The 21,446-nt window shown below is 51.1% G+C and overlaps 24 non-coding genes across 24 annotated transcripts; 12 read left to right on the forward strand and 12 right to left on the reverse strand.

Annotated features, from left to right (window-relative positions):
* Nucleotides 1-416: 416 nt before the first annotated feature.
* Nucleotides 417-488, reverse strand: Trnae-uuc (transfer RNA glutamic acid (anticodon UUC)). Its single transcript has one exon. It is a non-coding gene; the product is annotated as a tRNA-Glu (tRNA).
* A 614-nt stretch (nt 489-1,102) lies between these two features.
* Nucleotides 1,103-1,174, forward strand: Trnag-ccc (transfer RNA glycine (anticodon CCC)). Its single transcript has one exon. It is a non-coding gene; the product is annotated as a tRNA-Gly (tRNA).
* A 1,018-nt stretch (nt 1,175-2,192) lies between these two features.
* Nucleotides 2,193-2,264, reverse strand: Trnae-uuc (transfer RNA glutamic acid (anticodon UUC)). Its single transcript has one exon. It is a non-coding gene; the product is annotated as a tRNA-Glu (tRNA).
* Nucleotides 2,265-2,878: 614 nt separating this feature from the next.
* Nucleotides 2,879-2,950, forward strand: Trnag-ccc (transfer RNA glycine (anticodon CCC)). The gene has a single exon. It is a non-coding gene; the product is annotated as a tRNA-Gly (tRNA).
* Nucleotides 2,951-3,968: 1,018 nt separating this feature from the next.
* Trnae-uuc (transfer RNA glutamic acid (anticodon UUC)) lies at nt 3,969-4,040 on the reverse strand. The gene has a single exon. It is a non-coding gene; the product is annotated as a tRNA-Glu (tRNA).
* Nucleotides 4,041-4,654: 614 nt separating this feature from the next.
* Nucleotides 4,655-4,726, forward strand: Trnag-ccc (transfer RNA glycine (anticodon CCC)). Its single transcript has one exon. It is a non-coding gene; the product is annotated as a tRNA-Gly (tRNA).
* Nucleotides 4,727-5,744: 1,018 nt separating this feature from the next.
* Trnae-uuc (transfer RNA glutamic acid (anticodon UUC)) lies at nt 5,745-5,816 on the reverse strand. Its single transcript has one exon. It is a non-coding gene; the product is annotated as a tRNA-Glu (tRNA).
* Nucleotides 5,817-6,430: 614 nt separating this feature from the next.
* Trnag-ccc (transfer RNA glycine (anticodon CCC)) lies at nt 6,431-6,502 on the forward strand. The gene has a single exon. It is a non-coding gene; the product is annotated as a tRNA-Gly (tRNA).
* A 1,018-nt stretch (nt 6,503-7,520) lies between these two features.
* Nucleotides 7,521-7,592, reverse strand: Trnae-uuc (transfer RNA glutamic acid (anticodon UUC)). The gene has a single exon. It is a non-coding gene; the product is annotated as a tRNA-Glu (tRNA).
* A 614-nt stretch (nt 7,593-8,206) lies between these two features.
* Nucleotides 8,207-8,278, forward strand: Trnag-ccc (transfer RNA glycine (anticodon CCC)). Its single transcript has one exon. It is a non-coding gene; the product is annotated as a tRNA-Gly (tRNA).
* A 1,018-nt stretch (nt 8,279-9,296) lies between these two features.
* Trnae-uuc (transfer RNA glutamic acid (anticodon UUC)) lies at nt 9,297-9,368 on the reverse strand. The gene has a single exon. It is a non-coding gene; the product is annotated as a tRNA-Glu (tRNA).
* A 614-nt stretch (nt 9,369-9,982) lies between these two features.
* Nucleotides 9,983-10,054, forward strand: Trnag-ccc (transfer RNA glycine (anticodon CCC)). Its single transcript has one exon. It is a non-coding gene; the product is annotated as a tRNA-Gly (tRNA).
* A 1,018-nt stretch (nt 10,055-11,072) lies between these two features.
* Trnae-uuc (transfer RNA glutamic acid (anticodon UUC)) lies at nt 11,073-11,144 on the reverse strand. The gene has a single exon. It is a non-coding gene; the product is annotated as a tRNA-Glu (tRNA).
* A 614-nt stretch (nt 11,145-11,758) lies between these two features.
* On the forward strand, nt 11,759-11,830 carry Trnag-ccc (transfer RNA glycine (anticodon CCC)). The gene has a single exon. It is a non-coding gene; the product is annotated as a tRNA-Gly (tRNA).
* Nucleotides 11,831-12,848: 1,018 nt separating this feature from the next.
* On the reverse strand, nt 12,849-12,920 carry Trnae-uuc (transfer RNA glutamic acid (anticodon UUC)). Its single transcript has one exon. It is a non-coding gene; the product is annotated as a tRNA-Glu (tRNA).
* Nucleotides 12,921-13,534: 614 nt separating this feature from the next.
* Nucleotides 13,535-13,606, forward strand: Trnag-ccc (transfer RNA glycine (anticodon CCC)). Its single transcript has one exon. It is a non-coding gene; the product is annotated as a tRNA-Gly (tRNA).
* A 1,018-nt stretch (nt 13,607-14,624) lies between these two features.
* Nucleotides 14,625-14,696, reverse strand: Trnae-uuc (transfer RNA glutamic acid (anticodon UUC)). The gene has a single exon. It is a non-coding gene; the product is annotated as a tRNA-Glu (tRNA).
* Nucleotides 14,697-15,310: 614 nt separating this feature from the next.
* Trnag-ccc (transfer RNA glycine (anticodon CCC)) lies at nt 15,311-15,382 on the forward strand. The gene has a single exon. It is a non-coding gene; the product is annotated as a tRNA-Gly (tRNA).
* Nucleotides 15,383-16,400: 1,018 nt separating this feature from the next.
* On the reverse strand, nt 16,401-16,472 carry Trnae-uuc (transfer RNA glutamic acid (anticodon UUC)). Its single transcript has one exon. It is a non-coding gene; the product is annotated as a tRNA-Glu (tRNA).
* Nucleotides 16,473-17,086: 614 nt separating this feature from the next.
* Nucleotides 17,087-17,158, forward strand: Trnag-ccc (transfer RNA glycine (anticodon CCC)). The gene has a single exon. It is a non-coding gene; the product is annotated as a tRNA-Gly (tRNA).
* Nucleotides 17,159-18,176: 1,018 nt separating this feature from the next.
* Trnae-uuc (transfer RNA glutamic acid (anticodon UUC)) lies at nt 18,177-18,248 on the reverse strand. The gene has a single exon. It is a non-coding gene; the product is annotated as a tRNA-Glu (tRNA).
* Nucleotides 18,249-18,862: 614 nt separating this feature from the next.
* Trnag-ccc (transfer RNA glycine (anticodon CCC)) lies at nt 18,863-18,934 on the forward strand. The gene has a single exon. It is a non-coding gene; the product is annotated as a tRNA-Gly (tRNA).
* A 1,018-nt stretch (nt 18,935-19,952) lies between these two features.
* Trnae-uuc (transfer RNA glutamic acid (anticodon UUC)) lies at nt 19,953-20,024 on the reverse strand. Its single transcript has one exon. It is a non-coding gene; the product is annotated as a tRNA-Glu (tRNA).
* A 614-nt stretch (nt 20,025-20,638) lies between these two features.
* Nucleotides 20,639-20,710, forward strand: Trnag-ccc (transfer RNA glycine (anticodon CCC)). Its single transcript has one exon. It is a non-coding gene; the product is annotated as a tRNA-Gly (tRNA).
* Nucleotides 20,711-21,446: the final 736 nt, after the last annotated feature.

The raw sequence follows: 21,446 nt of genomic DNA on the forward strand, positions 1-21,446 counted from the left end.
CCCACCTCTGCTTAACTTCATTAATCGAAAGGGAGCCGGCCGTTGACGACAACTGAGTGAAACGTTCAGACTTGTAGCTCGATGTGCAGGTAGTTTTGGAATCTGCCTCGCAGAGTCTCGCAGGAGACTGCATTTCCTATTAGCGAAGAAAATGGAATGGCCTGTGGAGGGATCGAACCCATGACCGTGTTACTAGCACGACGCTATAGCCCACTGAGCTAACGGGCCACGCAACACTGTCGCATCAGCAGTCCAAAACCATCTCCTCTTCCTTCTAAGCGGTCCGCCATTCACGTGAGCATGTATCTCTTTTTCTTGACTTTCTCTCACCTTATACATGGAACCCAGAGCAGCAACACCACGAAGACGAAAAACGGCCGTGAGACGTTTCCTCATCCCAGCCCAGAAAATTCACATTCCGGTACCGGGAATCGAACCCGGGCCTCCTGGGTGAAAGCCAGGTATCCTAGCCACTAGACCATACCGGACATACTTCAAGGATCCACTACGTGTGTTTGCTTCCAGAAATACTTCTCCTGCACGCAACTTTACTGCCGAATCTGGCGCCAACGCTGAACTCTGTCCGCCGCCCAAGTCATACTACACAAACATCGCTTTCAGTCTCGAGTGCAACTAGCAAAACTGTAATTAGTAATAACTGGAAACAAACACTCTCACGTTGACGCAAAGAAGCCTAGGTGGTAATAAACGGCATATACGGCCTTACCTCGCAAAAGCTATGCTGTGCGTTTCACCGTCGTGGAGAGAAAATGAGATGGCTGAGGTGAGGATCGAACGTACGCCCGTAAGAAGAGGACACGCGCTGCCCACTGCGCCAGGGAGGCACACAGGAATACTCGCCACCGCCAGCCTCACTAAGTAGTTCTAATTTCAGAATTCGTTTCCCACCATGCCGAACACGAAAGGGTGGACTTCTCAGCGGAAGTCAATCCTGCGTCTAGTTACGGTGCCTCGCCCTGGAAGCAGCGTGGCAAAGCGTTCGGATGTGCTGGCGGGCAGGGCGCCTGCAGCAGATTCGCTTCGGCCTCTGGTGGCAGCAGGGGCGGCAACGGATCACGACACACGAAGCCTGCAGCGCAGTGCGGTGGTGGTGTAACGGTCAGCATGGTTGCTTCCCAAGCAGTTGATCCGGGTTCGATTCTCGGCCACCGCAGGAGCATTGTCATTTTTGCCTAGCGCAATAGTGTGTGTTCAACACCATGCGATCCTCGAAATTGCCAAGTGTCGCGGCACAAGTAGTATCTGCTCGTCTCTCGCCTCGTTCCAGCTAAGTGGGTGGGTCCTTCAGTTGATTTCACTTCATCGTGTGTCGACTTGGCCCGACTTTGCTCGACTGCCGCTCGCTGCCGCTCGGCAGTGGGGCCGATATGACAGGAGAAGTACGACAATCGGCTGCGAGAAATAAGGTAATCAAGAGTACCTTTCCTTTTCAATACGAAAAGCTAAATTTTCATTTACAAATTTCGGAAATCTCACTGCTTCGCTACGGTGTTATCTACGATATTTGAGAAATTCTCTGTGGATTCGTACGGTTGTGTTATTGCCAAAGTCGTTCTGGCACTTAACTTGCGCTCTTTTTGGCAAACAAGCTCTTTAAATTACGTTAACGAACATATGATCCAAAATTTAAATTGCTGAGGGACGCATCATAGCACAACAACACTGTAACACAAAAGGGGGAGGGTGGGGGTGAAAGTGGAAAGGTCCAATAGCACGCAGAGTTCCCGCCCATCACCCATCTAATCACTAGCCACGCCCACCTCTGCTTAACTTCATTAATCGAAAGGGAGCCGGCCGTTGACGACAACTGAGTGAAACGTTCAGACTTGTAGCTCGATGTGCAGGTAGTTTTGGAATCTGCCTCGCAGAGTCTCGCAGGAGACTGCATTTCCTATTAGCGAAGAAAATGGAATGGCCTGTGGAGGGATCGAACCCATGACCGTGTTACTAGCACGACGCTATAGCCCACTGAGCTAACGGGCCACGCAACACTGTCGCATCAGCAGTCCAAAACCATCTCCTCTTCCTTCTAAGCGGTCCGCCATTCACGTGAGCATGTATCTCTTTTTCTTGACTTTCTCTCACCTTATACATGGAACCCAGAGCAGCAACACCACGAAGACGAAAAACGGCCGTGAGACGTTTCCTCATCCCAGCCCAGAAAATTCACATTCCGGTACCGGGAATCGAACCCGGGCCTCCTGGGTGAAAGCCAGGTATCCTAGCCACTAGACCATACCGGACATACTTCAAGGATCCACTACGTGTGTTTGCTTCCAGAAATACTTCTCCTGCACGCAACTTTACTGCCGAATCTGGCGCCAACGCTGAACTCTGTCCGCCGCCCAAGTCATACTACACAAACATCGCTTTCAGTCTCGAGTGCAACTAGCAAAACTGTAATTAGTAATAACTGGAAACAAACACTCTCACGTTGACGCAAAGAAGCCTAGGTGGTAATAAACGGCATATACGGCCTTACCTCGCAAAAGCTATGCTGTGCGTTTCACCGTCGTGGAGAGAAAATGAGATGGCTGAGGTGAGGATCGAACGTACGCCCGTAAGAAGAGGACACGCGCTGCCCACTGCGCCAGGGAGGCACACAGGAATACTCGCCACCGCCAGCCTCACTAAGTAGTTCTAATTTCAGAATTCGTTTCCCACCATGCCGAACACGAAAGGGTGGACTTCTCAGCGGAAGTCAATCCTGCGTCTAGTTACGGTGCCTCGCCCTGGAAGCAGCGTGGCAAAGCGTTCGGATGTGCTGGCGGGCAGGGCGCCTGCAGCAGATTCGCTTCGGCCTCTGGTGGCAGCAGGGGCGGCAACGGATCACGACACACGAAGCCTGCAGCGCAGTGCGGTGGTGGTGTAACGGTCAGCATGGTTGCTTCCCAAGCAGTTGATCCGGGTTCGATTCTCGGCCACCGCAGGAGCATTGTCATTTTTGCCTAGCGCAATAGTGTGTGTTCAACACCATGCGATCCTCGAAATTGCCAAGTGTCGCGGCACAAGTAGTATCTGCTCGTCTCTCGCCTCGTTCCAGCTAAGTGGGTGGGTCCTTCAGTTGATTTCACTTCATCGTGTGTCGACTTGGCCCGACTTTGCTCGACTGCCGCTCGCTGCCGCTCGGCAGTGGGGCCGATATGACAGGAGAAGTACGACAATCGGCTGCGAGAAATAAGGTAATCAAGAGTACCTTTCCTTTTCAATACGAAAAGCTAAATTTTCATTTACAAATTTCGGAAATCTCACTGCTTCGCTACGGTGTTATCTACGATATTTGAGAAATTCTCTGTGGATTCGTACGGTTGTGTTATTGCCAAAGTCGTTCTGGCACTTAACTTGCGCTCTTTTTGGCAAACAAGCTCTTTAAATTACGTTAACGAACATATGATCCAAAATTTAAATTGCTGAGGGACGCATCATAGCACAACAACACTGTAACACAAAAGGGGGAGGGTGGGGGTGAAAGTGGAAAGGTCCAATAGCACGCAGAGTTCCCGCCCATCACCCATCTAATCACTAGCCACGCCCACCTCTGCTTAACTTCATTAATCGAAAGGGAGCCGGCCGTTGACGACAACTGAGTGAAACGTTCAGACTTGTAGCTCGATGTGCAGGTAGTTTTGGAATCTGCCTCGCAGAGTCTCGCAGGAGACTGCATTTCCTATTAGCGAAGAAAATGGAATGGCCTGTGGAGGGATCGAACCCATGACCGTGTTACTAGCACGACGCTATAGCCCACTGAGCTAACGGGCCACGCAACACTGTCGCATCAGCAGTCCAAAACCATCTCCTCTTCCTTCTAAGCGGTCCGCCATTCACGTGAGCATGTATCTCTTTTTCTTGACTTTCTCTCACCTTATACATGGAACCCAGAGCAGCAACACCACGAAGACGAAAAACGGCCGTCAGACGTTTCCTCATCCCAGCCCAGAAAATTCACATTCCGGTACCGGGAATCGAACCCGGGCCTCCTGGGTGAAAGCCAGGTATCCTAGCCACTAGACCATACCGGACATACTTCAAGGATCCACTACGTGTGTTTGCTTCCAGAAATACTTCTCCTGCACGCAACTTTACTGCCGAATCTGGCGCCAACGCTGAACTCTGTCCGCCGCCCAAGTCATACTACACAAACATCGCTTTCAGTCTCGAGTGCAACTAGCAAAACTGTAATTAGTAATAACTGGAAACAAACACTCTCACGTTGACGCAAAGAAGCCTAGGTGGTAATAAACGGCATATACGGCCTTACCTCGCAAAAGCTATGCTGTGCGTTTCACCGTCGTGGAGAGAAAATGAGATGGCTGAGGTGAGGATCGAACGTACGCCCGTAAGAAGAGGACACGCGCTGCCCACTGCGCCAGGGAGGCACACAGGAATACTCGCCACCGCCAGCCTCACTAAGTAGTTCTAATTTCAGAATTCGTTTCCCACCATGCCGAACACGAAAGGGTGGACTTCTCAGCGGAAGTCAATCCTGCGTCTAGTTACGGTGCCTCGCCCTGGAAGCAGCGTGGCAAAGCGTTCGGATGTGCTGGCGGGCAGGGCGCCTGCAGCAGATTCGCTTCGGCCTCTGGTGGCAGCAGGGGCGGCAACGGATCACGACACACGAAGCCTGCAGCGCAGTGCGGTGGTGGTGTAACGGTCAGCATGGTTGCTTCCCAAGCAGTTGATCCGGGTTCGATTCTCGGCCACCGCAGGAGCATTGTCATTTTTGCCTAGCGCAATAGTGTGTGTTCAACACCATGCGATCCTCGAAATTGCCAAGTGTCGCGGCACAAGTAGTATCTGCTCGTCTCTCGCCTCGTTCCAGCTAAGTGGGTGGGTCCTTCAGTTGATTTCACTTCATCGTGTGTCGACTTGGCCCGACTTTGCTCGACTGCCGCTCGCTGCCGCTCGGCAGTGGGGCCGATATGACAGGAGAAGTACGACAATCGGCTGCGAGAAATAAGGTAATCAAGAGTACCTTTCCTTTTCAATACGAAAAGCTAAATTTTCATTTACAAATTTCGGAAATCTCACTGCTTCGCTACGGTGTTATCTACGATATTTGAGAAATTCTCTGTGGATTCGTACGGTTGTGTTATTGCCAAAGTCGTTCTGGCACTTAACTTGCGCTCTTTTTGGCAAACAAGCTCTTTAAATTACGTTAACGAACATATGATCCAAAATTTAAATTGCTGAGGGACGCATCATAGCACAACAACACTGTAACACAAAAGGGGGAGGGTGGGGGTGAAAGTGGAAAGGTCCAATAGCACGCAGAGTTCCCGCCCATCACCCATCTAATCACTAGCCACGCCCACCTCTGCTTAACTTCATTAATCGAAAGGGAGCCGGCCGTTGACGACAACTGAGTGAAACGTTCAGACTTGTAGCTCGATGTGCAGGTAGTTTTGGAATCTGCCTCGCAGAGTCTCGCAGGAGACTGCATTTCCTATTAGCGAAGAAAATGGAATGGCCTGTGGAGGGATCGAACCCATGACCGTGTTACTAGCACGACGCTATAGCCCACTGAGCTAACGGGCCACGCAACACTGTCGCATCAGCAGTCCAAAACCATCTCCTCTTCCTTCTAAGCGGTCCGCCATTCACGTGAGCATGTATCTCTTTTTCTTGACTTTCTCTCACCTTATACATGGAACCCAGAGCAGCAACACCACGAAGACGAAAAACGGCCGTGAGACGTTTCCTCATCCCAGCCCAGAAAATTCACATTCCGGTACCGGGAATCGAACCCGGGCCTCCTGGGTGAAAGCCAGGTATCCTAGCCACTAGACCATACCGGACATACTTCAAGGATCCACTACGTGTGTTTGCTTCCAGAAATACTTCTCCTGCACGCAACTTTACTGCCGAATCTGGCGCCAACGCTGAACTCTGTCCGCCGCCCAAGTCATACTACACAAACATCGCTTTCAGTCTCGAGTGCAACTAGCAAAACTGTAATTAGTAATAACTGGAAACAAACACTCTCACGTTGACGCAAAGAAGCCTAGGTGGTAATAAACGGCATATACGGCCTTACCTCGCAAAAGCTATGCTGTGCGTTTCACCGTCGTGGAGAGAAAATGAGATGGCTGAGGTGAGGATCGAACGTACGCCCGTAAGAAGAGGACACGCGCTGCCCACTGCGCCAGGGAGGCACACAGGAATACTCGCCACCGCCAGCCTCACTAAGTAGTTCTAATTTCAGAATTCGTTTCCCACCATGCCGAACACGAAAGGGTGGACTTCTCAGCGGAAGTCAATCCTGCGTCTAGTTACGGTGCCTCGCCCTGGAAGCAGCGTGGCAAAGCGTTCGGATGTGCTGGCGGGCAGGGCGCCTGCAGCAGATTCGCTTCGGCCTCTGGTGGCAGCAGGGGCGGCAACGGATCACGACACACGAAGCCTGCAGCGCAGTGCGGTGGTGGTGTAACGGTCAGCATGGTTGCTTCCCAAGCAGTTGATCCGGGTTCGATTCTCGGCCACCGCAGGAGCATTGTCATTTTTGCCTAGCGCAATAGTGTGTGTTCAACACCATGCGATCCTCGAAATTGCCAAGTGTCGCGGCACAAGTAGTATCTGCTCGTCTCTCGCCTCGTTCCAGCTAAGTGGGTGGGTCCTTCAGTTGATTTCACTTCATCGTGTGTCGACTTGGCCCGACTTTGCTCGACTGCCGCTCGCTGCCGCTCGGCAGTGGGGCCGATATGACAGGAGAAGTACGACAATCGGCTGCGAGAAATAAGGTAATCAAGAGTACCTTTCCTTTTCAATACGAAAAGCTAAATTTTCATTTACAAATTTCGGAAATCTCACTGCTTCGCTACGGTGTTATCTACGATATTTGAGAAATTCTCTGTGGATTCGTACGGTTGTGTTATTGCCAAAGTCGTTCTGGCACTTAACTTGCGCTCTTTTTGGCAAACAAGCTCTTTAAATTACGTTAACGAACATATGATCCAAAATTTAAATTGCTGAGGGACGCATCATAGCACAACAACACTGTAACACAAAAGGGGGAGGGTGGGGGTGAAAGTGGAAAGGTCCAATAGCACGCAGAGTTCCCGCCCATCACCCATCTAATCACTAGCCACGCCCACCTCTGCTTAACTTCATTAATCGAAAGGGAGCCGGCCGTTGACGACAACTGAGTGAAACGTTCAGACTTGTAGCTCGATGTGCAGGTAGTTTTGGAATCTGCCTCGCAGAGTCTCGCAGGAGACTGCATTTCCTATTAGCGAAGAAAATGGAATGGCCTGTGGAGGGATCGAACCCATGACCGTGTTACTAGCACGACGCTATAGCCCACTGAGCTAACGGGCCACGCAACACTGTCGCATCAGCAGTCCAAAACCATCTCCTCTTCCTTCTAAGCGGTCCGCCATTCACGTGAGCATGTATCTCTTTTTCTTGACTTTCTCTCACCTTATACATGGAACCCAGAGCAGCAACACCACGAAGACGAAAAACGGCCGTCAGACGTTTCCTCATCCCAGCCCAGAAAATTCACATTCCGGTACCGGGAATCGAACCCGGGCCTCCTGGGTGAAAGCCAGGTATCCTAGCCACTAGACCATACCGGACATACTTCAAGGATCCACTACGTGTGTTTGCTTCCAGAAATACTTCTCCTGCACGCAACTTTACTGCCGAATCTGGCGCCAACGCTGAACTCTGTCCGCCGCCCAAGTCATACTACACAAACATCGCTTTCAGTCTCGAGTGCAACTAGCAAAACTGTAATTAGTAATAACTGGAAACAAACACTCTCACGTTGACGCAAAGAAGCCTAGGTGGTAATAAACGGCATATACGGCCTTACCTCGCAAAAGCTATGCTGTGCGTTTCACCGTCGTGGAGAGAAAATGAGATGGCTGAGGTGAGGATCGAACGTACGCCCGTAAGAAGAGGACACGCGCTGCCCACTGCGCCAGGGAGGCACACAGGAATACTCGCCACCGCCAGCCTCACTAAGTAGTTCTAATTTCAGAATTCGTTTCCCACCATGCCGAACACGAAAGGGTGGACTTCTCAGCGGAAGTCAATCCTGCGTCTAGTTACGGTGCCTCGCCCTGGAAGCAGCGTGGCAAAGCGTTCGGATGTGCTGGCGGGCAGGGCGCCTGCAGCAGATTCGCTTCGGCCTCTGGTGGCAGCAGGGGCGGCAACGGATCACGACACACGAAGCCTGCAGCGCAGTGCGGTGGTGGTGTAACGGTCAGCATGGTTGCTTCCCAAGCAGTTGATCCGGGTTCGATTCTCGGCCACCGCAGGAGCATTGTCATTTTTGCCTAGCGCAATAGTGTGTGTTCAACACCATGCGATCCTCGAAATTGCCAAGTGTCGCGGCACAAGTAGTATCTGCTCGTCTCTCGCCTCGTTCCAGCTAAGTGGGTGGGTCCTTCAGTTGATTTCACTTCATCGTGTGTCGACTTGGCCCGACTTTGCTCGACTGCCGCTCGCTGCCGCTCGGCAGTGGGGCCGATATGACAGGAGAAGTACGACAATCGGCTGCGAGAAATAAGGTAATCAAGAGTACCTTTCCTTTTCAATACGAAAAGCTAAATTTTCATTTACAAATTTCGGAAATCTCACTGCTTCGCTACGGTGTTATCTACGATATTTGAGAAATTCTCTGTGGATTCGTACGGTTGTGTTATTGCCAAAGTCGTTCTGGCACTTAACTTGCGCTCTTTTTGGCAAACAAGCTCTTTAAATTACGTTAACGAACATATGATCCAAAATTTAAATTGCTGAGGGACGCATCATAGCACAACAACACTGTAACACAAAAGGGGGAGGGTGGGGGTGAAAGTGGAAAGGTCCAATAGCACGCAGAGTTCCCGCCCATCACCCATCTAATCACTAGCCACGCCCACCTCTGCTTAACTTCATTAATCGAAAGGGAGCCGGCCGTTGACGACAACTGAGTGAAACGTTCAGACTTGTAGCTCGATGTGCAGGTAGTTTTGGAATCTGCCTCGCAGAGTCTCGCAGGAGACTGCATTTCCTATTAGCGAAGAAAATGGAATGGCCTGTGGAGGGATCGAACCCATGACCGTGTTACTAGCACGACGCTATAGCCCACTGAGCTAACGGGCCACGCAACACTGTCGCATCAGCAGTCCAAAACCATCTCCTCTTCCTTCTAAGCGGTCCGCCATTCACGTGAGCATGTATCTCTTTTTCTTGACTTTCTCTCACCTTATACATGGAACCCAGAGCAGCAACACCACGAAGACGAAAAACGGCCGTGAGACGTTTCCTCATCCCAGCCCAGAAAATTCACATTCCGGTACCGGGAATCGAACCCGGGCCTCCTGGGTGAAAGCCAGGTATCCTAGCCACTAGACCATACCGGACATACTTCAAGGATCCACTACGTGTGTTTGCTTCCAGAAATACTTCTCCTGCACGCAACTTTACTGCCGAATCTGGCGCCAACGCTGAACTCTGTCCGCCGCCCAAGTCATACTACACAAACATCGCTTTCAGTCTCGAGTGCAACTAGCAAAACTGTAATTAGTAATAACTGGAAACAAACACTCTCACGTTGACGCAAAGAAGCCTAGGTGGTAATAAACGGCATATACGGCCTTACCTCGCAAAAGCTATGCTGTGCGTTTCACCGTCGTGGAGAGAAAATGAGATGGCTGAGGTGAGGATCGAACGTACGCCCGTAAGAAGAGGACACGCGCTGCCCACTGCGCCAGGGAGGCACACAGGAATACTCGCCACCGCCAGCCTCACTAAGTAGTTCTAATTTCAGAATTCGTTTCCCACCATGCCGAACACGAAAGGGTGGACTTCTCAGCGGAAGTCAATCCTGCGTCTAGTTACGGTGCCTCGCCCTGGAAGCAGCGTGGCAAAGCGTTCGGATGTGCTGGCGGGCAGGGCGCCTGCAGCAGATTCGCTTCGGCCTCTGGTGGCAGCAGGGGCGGCAACGGATCACGACACACGAAGCCTGCAGCGCAGTGCGGTGGTGGTGTAACGGTCAGCATGGTTGCTTCCCAAGCAGTTGATCCGGGTTCGATTCTCGGCCACCGCAGGAGCATTGTCATTTTTGCCTAGCGCAATAGTGTGTGTTCAACACCATGCGATCCTCGAAATTGCCAAGTGTCGCGGCACAAGTAGTATCTGCTCGTCTCTCGCCTCGTTCCAGCTAAGTGGGTGGGTCCTTCAGTTGATTTCACTTCATCGTGTGTCGACTTGGCCCGACTTTGCTCGACTGCCGCTCGCTGCCGCTCGGCAGTGGGGCCGATATGACAGGAGAAGTACGACAATCGGCTGCGAGAAATAAGGTAATCAAGAGTACCTTTCCTTTTCAATACGAAAAGCTAAATTTTCATTTACAAATTTCGGAAATCTCACTGCTTCGCTACGGTGTTATCTACGATATTTGAGAAATTCTCTGTGGATTCGTACGGTTGTGTTATTGCCAAAGTCGTTCTGGCACTTAACTTGCGCTCTTTTTGGCAAACAAGCTCTTTAAATTACGTTAACGAACATATGATCCAAAATTTAAATTGCTGAGGGACGCATCATAGCACAACAACACTGTAACACAAAAGGGGGAGGGTGGGGGTGAAAGTGGAAAGGTCCAATAGCACGCAGAGTTCCCGCCCATCACCCATCTAATCACTAGCCACGCCCACCTCTGCTTAACTTCATTAATCGAAAGGGAGCCGGCCGTTGACGACAACTGAGTGAAACGTTCAGACTTGTAGCTCGATGTGCAGGTAGTTTTGGAATCTGCCTCGCAGAGTCTCGCAGGAGACTGCATTTCCTATTAGCGAAGAAAATGGAATGGCCTGTGGAGGGATCGAACCCATGACCGTGTTACTAGCACGACGCTATAGCCCACTGAGCTAACGGGCCACGCAACACTGTCGCATCAGCAGTCCAAAACCATCTCCTCTTCCTTCTAAGCGGTCCGCCATTCACGTGAGCATGTATCTCTTTTTCTTGACTTTCTCTCACCTTATACATGGAACCCAGAGCAGCAACACCACGAAGACGAAAAACGGCCGTGAGACGTTTCCTCATCCCAGCCCAGAAAATTCACATTCCGGTACCGGGAATCGAACCCGGGCCTCCTGGGTGAAAGCCAGGTATCCTAGCCACTAGACCATACCGGACATACTTCAAGGATCCACTACGTGTGTTTGCTTCCAGAAATACTTCTCCTGCACGCAACTTTACTGCCGAATCTGGCGCCAACGCTGAACTCTGTCCGCCGCCCAAGTCATACTACACAAACATCGCTTTCAGTCTCGAGTGCAACTAGCAAAACTGTAATTAGTAATAACTGGAAACAAACACTCTCACGTTGACGCAAAGAAGCCTAGGTGGTAATAAACGGCATATACGGCCTTACCTCGCAAAAGCTATGCTGTGCGTTTCACCGTCGTGGAGAGAAAATGAGATGGCTGAGGTGAGGATCGAACGTACGCCCGTAAGAAGAGGACACGCGCTGCCCACTGCGCCAGGGAGGCACACAGGAATACTCGCCACCGCCAGCCTCACTAAGTAGTTCTAATTTCAGAATTCGTTTCCCACCATGCCGAACACGAAAGGGTGGACTTCTCAGCGGAAGTCAATCCTGCGTCTAGTTACGGTGCCTCGCCCTGGAAGCAGCGTGGCAAAGCGTTCGGATGTGCTGGCGGGCAGGGCGCCTGCAGCAGATTCGCTTCGGCCTCTGGTGGCAGCAGGGGCGGCAACGGATCACGACACACGAAGCCTGCAGCGCAGTGCGGTGGTGGTGTAACGGTCAGCATGGTTGCTTCCCAAGCAGTTGATCCGGGTTCGATTCTCGGCCACCGCAGGAGCATTGTCATTTTTGCCTAGCGCAATAGTGTGTGTTCAACACCATGCGATCCTCGAAATTGCCAAGTGTCGCGGCACAAGTAGTATCTGCTCGTCTCTCGCCTCGTTCCAGCTAAGTGGGTGGGTCCTTCAGTTGATTTCACTTCATCGTGTGTCGACTTGGCCCGACTTTGCTCGACTGCCGCTCGTTGCCGCTCGGCAGTGGGGCCGATATGACAGGAGAAGTACGACAATCGGCTGCGAGAAATAAGGTAATCAAGAGTACCTTTCCTTTTCAATACGAAAAGCTAAATTTTCATTTACAAATTTCGGAAATCTCACTGCTTCGCTACGGTGTTATCTACGATATTTGAGAAATTCTCTGTGGATTCGTACGGTTGTGTTATTGCCAAAGTCGTTCTGGCACTTAACTTGCGCTCTTTTTGGCAAACAAGCTCTTTAAATTACGTTAACGAACATATGATCCAAAATTTAAATTGCTGAGGGACGCATCATAGCACAACAACACTGTAACACAAAAGGGGGAGGGTGGGGGTGAAAGTGGAAAGGTCCAATAGCACGCAGAGTTCCCGCCCATCACCCATCTAATCACTAGCCACGCCCACCTCTGCTTAACTTCATTAATCGAAAGGGAGCCGGCCGTTGACGACAACTGAGTGAAACGTTCAGACTTGTAGCTCGATGTGCAGGTAGTTTTGGAATCTGCCTCGCAGAGTCTCGCAGGAGACTGCATTTCCTATTAGCGAAGAAAATGGAATGGCCTGTGGAGGGATCGAACCCATGACCGTGTTACTAGCACGACGCTATAGCCCACTGAGCTAACGGGCCACGCAACACTGTCGCATCAGCAGTCCAAAACCATCTCCTCTTCCTTCTAAGCGGTCCGCCATTCACGTGAGCATGTATCTCTTTTTCTTGACTTTCTCTCACCTTATACATGGAACCCAGAGCAGCAACACCACGAAGACGAAAAACGGCCGTGAGACGTTTCCTCATCCCAGCCCAGAAAATTCACATTCCGGTACCGGGAATCGAACCCGGGCCTCCTGGGTGAAAGCCAGGTATCCTAGCCACTAGACCATACCGGACATACTTCAAGGATCCACTACGTGTGTTTGCTTCCAGAAATACTTCTCCTGCACGCAACTTTACTGCCGAATCTGGCGCCAACGCTGAACTCTGTCCGCCGCCCAAGTCATACTACACAAACATCGCTTTCAGTCTCGAGTGCAACTAGCAAAACTGTAATTAGTAATAACTGGAAACAAACACTCTCACGTTGACGCAAAGAAGCCTAGGTGGTAATAAACGGCATATACGGCCTTACCTCGCAAAAGCTATGCTGTGCGTTTCACCGTCGTGGAGAGAAAATGAGATGGCTGAGGTGAGGATCGAACGTACGCCCGTAAGAAGAGGACACGCGCTGCCCACTGCGCCAGGGAGGCACACAGGAATACTCGCCACCGCCAGCCTCACTAAGTAGTTCTAATTTCAGAATTCGTTTCCCACCATGCCGAACACGAAAGGGTGGACTTCTCAGCGGAAGTCAATCCTGCGTCTAGTTACGGTGCCTCGCCCTGGAAGCAGCGTGGCAAAGCGTTCGGATGTGCTGGCGGGCAGGGCGCCTGCAGCAGATTCGCTTCGGCCTCTGGTGGCAGCAGGGGCGGCAACGGATCACGACACACGAAGCCTGCAGCGCAGTGCGGTGGTGGTGTAACGGTCAGCATGGTTGCTTCCCAAGCAGTTGATCCGGGTTCGATTCTCGGCCACCGCAGGAGCATTGTCATTTTTGCCTAGCGCAATAGTGTGTGTTCAACACCATGCGATCCTCGAAATTGCCAAGTGTCGCGGCACAAGTAGTATCTGCTCGTCTCTCGCCTCGTTCCAGCTAAGTGGGTGGGTCCTTCAGTTGATTTCACTTCATCGTGTGTCGACTTGGCCCGACTTTGCTCGACTGCCGCTCGCTGCCGCTCGGCAGTGGGGCCGATATGACAGGAGAAGTACGACAATCGGCTGCGAGAAATAAGGTAATCAAGAGTACCTTTCCTTTTCAATACGAAAAGCTAAATTTTCATTTACAAATTTCGGAAATCTCACTGCTTCGCTACGGTGTTATCTACGATATTTGAGAAATTCTCTGTGGATTCGTACGGTTGTGTTATTGCCAAAGTCGTTCTGGCACTTAACTTGCGCTCTTTTTGGCAAACAAGCTCTTTAAATTACGTTAACGAACATATGATCCAAAATTTAAATTGCTGAGGGACGCATCATAGCACAACAACACTGTAACACAAAAGGGGGAGGGTGGGGGTGAAAGTGGAAAGGTCCAATAGCACGCAGAGTTCCCGCCCATCACCCATCTAATCACTAGCCACGCCCACCTCTGCTTAACTTCATTAATCGAAAGGGAGCCGGCCGTTGACGACAACTGAGTGAAACGTTCAGACTTGTAGCTCGATGTGCAGGTAGTTTTGGAATCTGCCTCGCAGAGTCTCGCAGGAGACTGCATTTCCTATTAGCGAAGAAAATGGAATGGCCTGTGGAGGGATCGAACCCATGACCGTGTTACTAGCACGACGCTATAGCCCACTGAGCTAACGGGCCACGCAACACTGTCGCATCAGCAGTCCAAAACCATCTCCTCTTCCTTCTAAGCGGTCCGCCATTCACGTGAGCATGTATCTCTTTTTCTTGACTTTCTCTCACCTTATACATGGAACCCAGAGCAGCAACACCACGAAGACGAAAAACGGCCGTGAGACGTTTCCTCATCCCAGCCCAGAAAATTCACATTCCGGTACCGGGAATCGAACCCGGGCCTCCTGGGTGAAAGCCAGGTATCCTAGCCACTAGACCATACCGGACATACTTCAAGGATCCACTACGTGTGTTTGCTTCCAGAAATACTTCTCCTGCACGCAACTTTACTGCCGAATCTGGCGCCAACGCTGAACTCTGTCCGCCGCCCAAGTCATACTACACAAACATCGCTTTCAGTCTCGAGTGCAACTAGCAAAACTGTAATTAGTAATAACTGGAAACAAACACTCTCACGTTGACGCAAAGAAGCCTAGGTGGTAATAAACGGCATATACGGCCTTACCTCGCAAAAGCTATGCTGTGCATTTCACCGTCGTGGAGAGAAAATGAGATGGCTGAGGTGAGGATCGAACGTACGCCCGTAAGAAGAGGACACGCGCTGCCCACTGCGCCAGGGAGGCACACAGGAATACTCGCCACCGCCAGCCTCACTAAGTAGTTCTAATTTCAGAATTCGTTTCCCACCATGCCGAACACGAAAGGGTGGACTTCTCAGCGGAAGTCAATCCTGCGTCTAGTTACGGTGCCTCGCCCTGGAAGCAGCGTGGCAAAGCGTTCGGATGTGCTGGCGGGCAGGGCGCCTGCAGCAGATTCGCTTCGGCCTCTGGTGGCAGCAGGGGCGGCAACGGATCACGACACACGAAGCCTGCAGCGCAGTGCGGTGGTGGTGTAACGGTCAGCATGGTTGCTTCCCAAGCAGTTGATCCGGGTTCGATTCTCGGCCACCGCAGGAGCATTGTCATTTTTGCCTAGCGCAATAGTGTGTGTTCAACACCATGCGATCCTCGAAATTGCCAAGTGTCGCGGCACAAGTAGTATCTGCTCGTCTCTCGCCTCGTTCCAGCTAAGTGGGTGGGTCCTTCAGTTGATTTCACTTCATCGTGTGTCGACTTGGCCCGACTTTGCTCGACTGCCGCTCGCTGCCGCTCGGCAGTGGGGCCGATATGACAGGAGAAGTACGACAATCGGCTGCGAGAAATAAGGTAATCAAGAGTACCTTTCCTTTTCAATACGAAAAGCTAAATTTTCATTTACAAATTTCGGAAATCTCACTGCTTCGCTACGGTGTTATCTACGATATTTGAGAAATTCTCTGTGGATTCGTACGGTTGTGTTATTGCCAAAGTCGTTCTGGCACTTAACTTGCGCTCTTTTTGGCAAACAAGCTCTTTAAATTACGTTAACGAACATATGATCCAAAATTTAAATTGCTGAGGGACGCATCATAGCACAACAACACTGTAACACAAAAGGGGGAGGGTGGGGGTGAAAGTGGAAAGGTCCAATAGCACGCAGAGTTCCCGCCCATCACCCATCTAATCACTAGCCACGCCCACCTCTGCTTAACTTCATTAATCGAAAGGGAGCCGGCCGTTGACGACAACTGAGTGAAACGTTCAGACTTGTAGCTCGATGTGCAGGTAGTTTTGGAATCTGCCTCGCAGAGTCTCGCAGGAGACTGCATTTCCTATTAGCGAAGAAAATGGAATGGCCTGTGGAGGGATCGAACCCATGACCGTGTTACTAGCACGACGCTATAGCCCACTGAGCTAACGGGCCACGCAACACTGTCGCATCAGCAGTCCAAAACCATCTCCTCTTCCTTCTAAGCGGTCCGCCATTCACGTGAGCATGTATCTCTTTTTCTTGACTTTCTCTCACCTTATACATGGAACCCAGAGCAGCAACACCACGAAGACGAAAAACGGCCGTCAGACGTTTCCTCATCCCAGCCCAGAAAATTCACATTCCGGTACCGGGAATCGAACCCGGGCCTCCTGGGTGAAAGCCAGGTATCCTAGCCACTAGACCATACCGGACATACTTCAAGGATCCACTACGTGTGTTTGCTTCCAGAAATACTTCTCCTGCACGCAACTTTACTGCCGAATCTGGCGCCAACGCTGAACTCTGTCCGCCGCCCAAGTCATACTACACAAACATCGCTTTCAGTCTCGAGTGCAACTAGCAAAACTGTAATTAGTAATAACTGGAAACAAACACTCTCACGTTGACGCAAAGAAGCCTAGGTGGTAATAAACGGCATATACGGCCTTACCTCGCAAAAGCTATGCTGTGCGTTTCACCGTCGTGGAGAGAAAATGAGATGGCTGAGGTGAGGATCGAACGTACGCCCGTAAGAAGAGGACACGCGCTGCCCACTGCGCCAGGGAGGCACACAGGAATACTCGCCACCGCCAGCCTCACTAAGTAGTTCTAATTTCAGAATTCGTTTCCCACCATGCCGAACACGAAAGGGTGGACTTCTCAGCGGAAGTCAATCCTGCGTCTAGTTACGGTGCCTCGCCCTGGAAGCAGCGTGGCAAAGCGTTCGGATGTGCTGGCGGGCAGGGCGCCTGCAGCAGATTCGCTTCGGCCTCTGGTGGCAGCAGGGGCGGCAACGGATCACGACACACGAAGCCTGCAGCGCAGTGCGGTGGTGGTGTAACGGTCAGCATGGTTGCTTCCCAAGCAGTTGATCCGGGTTCGATTCTCGGCCACCGCAGGAGCATTGTCATTTTTGCCTAGCGCAATAGTGTGTGTTCAACACCATGCGATCCTCGAAATTGCCAAGTGTCGCGGCACAAGTAGTATCTGCTCGTCTCTCGCCTCGTTCCAGCTAAGTGGGTGGGTCCTTCAGTTGATTTCACTTCATCGTGTGTCGACTTGTCCCGACTTTGCTCGACTGCCGCTCGCTGCCGCTCGGCAGTGGGGCCGATATGACAGGAGAAGTACGACAATCGGCTGCGAGAAATAAGGTAATCAAGAGTACCTTTCCTTTTCAATACGAAAAGCTAAATTTTCATTTACAAATTTCGGAAATCTCACTGCTTCGCTACGGTGTTATCTACGATATTTGAGAAATTCTCTGTGGATTCGTACGGTTGTGTTATTGCCAAAGTCGTTCTGGCACTTAACTTGCGCTCTTTTTGGCAAACAAGCTCTTTAAATTACGTTAACGAACATATGATCCAAAATTTAAATTGCTGAGGGACGCATCATAGCACAACAACACTGTAACACAAAAGGGGGAGGGTGGGGGTGAAAGTGGAAAGGTCCAATAGCACGCAGAGTTCCCGCCCATCACCCATCTAATCACTAGCCACGCCCACCTCTGCTTAACTTCATTAATCGAAAGGGAGCCGGCCGTTGACGACAACTGAGTGAAACGTTCAGACTTGTAGCTCGATGTGCAGGTAGTTTTGGAATCTGCCTCGCAGAGTCTCGCAGGAGACTGCATTTCCTATTAGCGAAGAAAATGGAATGGCCTGTGGAGGGATCGAACCCATGACCGTGTTACTAGCACGACGCTATAGCCCACTGAGCTAACGGGCCACGCAACACTGTCGCATCAGCAGTCCAAAACCATCTCCTCTTCCTTCTAAGCGGTCCGCCATTCACGTGAGCATGTATCTCTTTTTCTTGACTTTCTCTCACCTTATACATGGAACCCAGAGCAGCAACACCACGAAGACGAAAAACGGCCGTGAGACGTTTCCTCATCCCAGCCCAGAAAATTCACATTCCGGTACCGGGAATCGAACCCGGGCCTCCTGGGTGAAAGCCAGGTATCCTAGCCACTAGACCATACCGGACATACTTCAAGGATCCACTACGTGTGTTTGCTTCCAGAAATACTTCTCCTGCACGCAACTTTACTGCCGAATCTGGCGCCAACGCTGAACTCTGTCCGCCGCCCAAGTCATACTACACAAACATCGCTTTCAGTCTCGAGTGCAACTAGCAAAACTGTAATTAGTAATAACTGGAAACAAACACTCTCACGTTGACGCAAAGAAGCCTAGGTGGTAATAAACGGCATATACGGCCTTACCTCGCAAAAGCTATGCTGTGCGTTTCACCGTCGTGGAGAGAAAATGAGATGGCTGAGGTGAGGATCGAACGTACGCCCGTAAGAAGAGGACACGCGCTGCCCACTGCGCCAGGGAGGCACACAGGAATACTCGCCACCGCCAGCCTCACTAAGTAGTTCTAATTTCAGAATTCGTTTCCCACCATGCCGAACACGAAAGGGTGGACTTCTCAGCGGAAGTCAATCCTGCGTCTAGTTACGGTGCCTCGCCCTGGAAGCAGCGTGGCAAAGCGTTCGGATGTGCTGGCGGGCAGGGCGCCTGCAGCAGATTCGCTTCGGCCTCTGGTGGCAGCAGGGGCGGCAACGGATCACGACACACGAAGCCTGCAGCGCAGTGCGGTGGTGGTGTAACGGTCAGCATGGTTGCTTCCCAAGCAGTTGATCCGGGTTCGATTCTCGGCCACCGCAGGAGCATTGTCATTTTTGCCTAGCGCAATAGTGTGTGTTCAACACCATGCGATCCTCGAAATTGCCAAGTGTCGCGGCACAAGTAGTATCTGCTCGTCTCTCGCCTCGTTCCAGCTAAGTGGGTGGGTCCTTCAGTTGATTTCACTTCATCGTGTGTCGACTTGGCCCGACTTTGCTCGACTGCCGCTCGCTGCCGCTCGGCAGTGGGGCCGATATGACAGGAGAAGTACGACAATCGGCTGCGAGAAATAAGGTAATCAAGAGTACCTTTCCTTTTCAATACGAAAAGCTAAATTTTCATTTACAAATTTCGGAAATCTCACTGCTTCGCTACGGTGTTATCTACGATATTTGAGAAATTCTCTGTGGATTCGTACGGTTGTGTTATTGCCAAAGTCGTTCTGGCACTTAACTTGCGCTCTTTTTGGCAAACAAGCTCTTTAAATTACGTTAACGAACATATGATCCAAAATTTAAATTGCTGAGGGACGCATCATAGCACAACAACACTGTAACACAAAAGGGGGAGGGTGGGGGTGAAAGTGGAAAGGTCCAATAGCACGCAGAGTTCCCGCCCATCACCCATCTAATCACTAGCCACGCCCACCTCTGCTTAACTTCATTAATCGAAAGGGAGCCGGCCGTTGACGACAACTGAGTGAAACGTTCAGACTTGTAGCTCGATGTGCAGGTAGTTTTGGAATCTGCCTCGCAGAGTCTCGCAGGAGACTGCATTTCCTATTAGCGAAGAAAATGGAATGGCCTGTGGAGGGATCGAACCCATGACCGTGTTACTAGCACGACGCTATAGCCCACTGAGCTAACGGGCCACGCAACACTGTCGCATCAGCAGTCCAAAACCATCTCCTCTTCCTTCTAAGCGGTCCGCCATTCACGTGAGCATGTATCTCTTTTTCTTGACTTTCTCTCACCTTATACATGGAACCCAGAGCAGCAACACCACGAAGACGAAAAACGGCCGTCAGACGTTTCCTCATCCCAGCCCAGAAAATTCACATTCCGGTACCGGGAATCGAACCCGGGCCTCCTGGGTGAAAGCCAGGTATCCTAGCCACTAGACCATACCGGACATACTTCAAGGATCCACTACGTGTGTTTGCTTCCAGAAATACTTCTCCTGCACGCAACTTTACTGCCGAATCTGGCGCCAACGCTGAACTCTGTCCGCCGCCCAAGTCATACTACACAAACATCGCTTTCAGTCTCGAGTGCAACTAGCAAAACTGTAATTAGTAATAACTGGAAACAAACACTCTCACGTTGACGCAAAGAAGCCTAGGTGGTAATAAACGGCATATACGGCCTTACCTCGCAAAAGCTATGCTGTGCGTTTCACCGTCGTGGAGAGAAAATGAGATGGCTGAGGTGAGGATCGAACGTACGCCCGTAAGAAGAGGACACGCGCTGCCCACTGCGCCAGGGAGGCACACAGGAATACTCGCCACCGCCAGCCTCACTAAGTAGTTCTAATTTCAGAATTCGTTTCCCACCATGCCGAACACGAAAGGGTGGACTTCTCAGCGGAAGTCAATCCTGCGTCTAGTTACGGTGCCTCGCCCTGGAAGCAGCGTGGCAAAGCGTTCGGATGTGCTGGCGGGCAGGGCGCCTGCAGCAGATTCGCTTCGGCCTCTGGTGGCAGCAGGGGCGGCAACGGATCACGACACACGAAGCCTGCAGCGCAGTGCGGTGGTGGTGTAACGGTCAGCATGGTTGCTTCCCAAGCAGTTGATCCGGGTTCGATTCTCGGCCACCGCAGGAGCATTGTCATTTTTGCCTAGCGCAATAGTGTGTGTTCAACACCATGCGATCCTCGAAATTGCCAAGTGTCGCGGCACAAGTAGTATCTGCTCGTCTCTCGCCTCGTTCCAGCTAAGTGGGTGGGTCCTTCAGTTGATTTCACTTCATCGTGTGTCGACTTGGCCCGACTTTGCTCGACTGCCGCTCGCTGCCGCTCGGCAGTGGGGCCGATATGACAGGAGAAGTACGACAATCGGCTGCGAGAAATAAGGTAATCAAGAGTACCTTTCCTTTTCAATACGAAAAGCTAAATTTTCATTTACAAATTTCGGAAATCTCACTGCTTCGCTACGGTGTTATCTACGATATTTGAGAAATTCTCTGTGGATTCGTACGGTTGTGTTATTGCCAAAGTCGTTCTGGCACTTAACTTGCGCTCTTTTTGGCAAACAAGCTCTTTAAATTACGTTAACGAACATATGATCCAAAATTTAAATTGCTGAGGGACGCATCATAGCACAACAACACTGTAACACAAAAGGGGGAGGGTGGGGGTGAAAGTGGAAAGGTCCAATAGCACGCAGAGTTCCCGCCCATCACCCATCTAATCACTAGCCACGCCCACCTCTGCTTAACTTCATTAATCGAAAGGGAGCCGGCCGTTGACGACAACTGAGTGAAACGTTCAGACTTGTAGCTCGATGTGCAGGTAGTTTTGGAATCTGCCTCGCAGAGTCTCGCAGGAGACTGCATT

The sequence above is a fragment of the Schistocerca nitens genome, unplaced genomic scaffold (genome assembly GCF_023898315.1).
Source record: "Schistocerca nitens isolate TAMUIC-IGC-003100 unplaced genomic scaffold, iqSchNite1.1 HiC_scaffold_352, whole genome shotgun sequence".
Lineage (NCBI taxonomy): Eukaryota > Metazoa > Arthropoda > Insecta > Orthoptera > Acrididae > Schistocerca > Schistocerca nitens.